Raw genomic sequence first — 1,785 nt, forward strand, 5'->3', positions numbered from 1 at the left:
AGACTGCCCTCTGATGAGCAATAGCTCAGTTTCGCCCCTCATCATAGTATAAAATAACAATACAAAAGATATGCAAGAGGTTATTTCTCAAAAAATCACTAGCAAGAAAAAGATAAACTCTTTAAAATACCAAGTTCACATTGTAACATAACAAGTAGTGGTCTAGAAAATCTCTCTAAACTTTCATCATGGCCGAGTCTAGATTCAAAGATGTCAAGGTACTCATGCCTTTGACGTTGACCCATCGATTCACTGTATGACGTTTTTGGCTCCCCGATGACCTTCCAATCAAGGTTCTACACCTTTTCTTGAATTGGTCAAACAAAGATCAGCCAGTCTACCGGCCACCTCAACTGGCTGGCCACAAAGACTGCCTACTGTAGTAGGATACCACTATATAAACCATGTAATACAAGTATATCTCAACAGGAAGTCCATAACCAGGGCAATAATTAATAACTAGAATAACTGCCATTTCCATATGATCACTATGGTAAATATACTTCAATGTCTAAGCTCAGGACAATCACATATATCTTATAAAGAAAACCCGTCTCGACCATAGACTCTAAAAGTATACTTTTGTAATATATCATACATAGTTTTAAAGATAAAATACATAATTCGACAATACGAACATGGTTATTCGCCTCACTAACACTCAACACATAAACAACTGATTACTAATAGCACAATTTACATATATGACAACCATAATGAACATATAAATATATTTAAGTTATTAACCCTGCCTTTTCATATCAAGAAGTCAATCAAATCTTTTCACAGATAACCTTGCCCTTTAGGATTATGATTTCCATCATATTTTACCATCAATTAATCAAATTAACTTCATTTTCATCAATCTTCAATTATGATTAACTAATTTTCCCAATTGAAACCCTCACAAGTTCAATGAATGCATCATCAATAATTAATACGACTTCTCATGTAATACAACAAGTACCAGATCAAGTAGATGATCTCCACCTAAACAATATTAATCAGCCTTCCACCAGTAATGAATATACACATCATGCTCATAAAGCTTACTCAACTTTATCCATATTTGCTATCCTACATCTCTAATATTAATTATAACCTTGAGCTACCTTCGTTCTCCAAACACTTTACTCATAACATCATACCTCGAAACTTTATCAATTCTACCATACAAAAATAATTAGATTCGCCATAATTCACATATAATGTCATACCAATTCTACAACGAACCACATGAAAGACTACCTAAGAGCATACAAATACTCATTATTCTTCCTCAATGACATCATGATACATAATTATACATTGGTTTATTGAGTTGACAATATATTTCATCAAGACATACATGATCAATCTACTTTATATCCAATAATCTCATTAAGATCAACATGGCATTAAACAATCCCCATTAATTTAACAGATTTCTATCTATACCCCAATATGCTTAAACTTGACCAACATATCTCAAAGCCATAACAAGGTTTTTCCCTATAAATTTAACATAAAAAGCTTAACATCATTCTCATCATAACCATAATGTATAGAGGACAAATCAACATTACTTTAAACCTATCAAAACATCGATGTAATATGATAAAGCCATGAAGACTTTAAAATCATGCAATAAAGATTTTTAGATAATATTTTAATATAAATGTGCAACCAAGTTAACCCACTCACAACTTAGGTGAGAAAAGACCCTGGTGGTGTCACTTCTCCACCGTTTCCTTGACTTACGACGAACCTTACCACCTAACTCACCAAACCCACACACACACAACA

The sequence above is a fragment of the Dioscorea cayenensis genome, chromosome 11, assembly GCF_009730915.1.
Source record: "Dioscorea cayenensis subsp. rotundata cultivar TDr96_F1 chromosome 11, TDr96_F1_v2_PseudoChromosome.rev07_lg8_w22 25.fasta, whole genome shotgun sequence".
Taxonomy (NCBI): domain Eukaryota; kingdom Viridiplantae; phylum Streptophyta; class Magnoliopsida; order Dioscoreales; family Dioscoreaceae; genus Dioscorea; species Dioscorea cayenensis.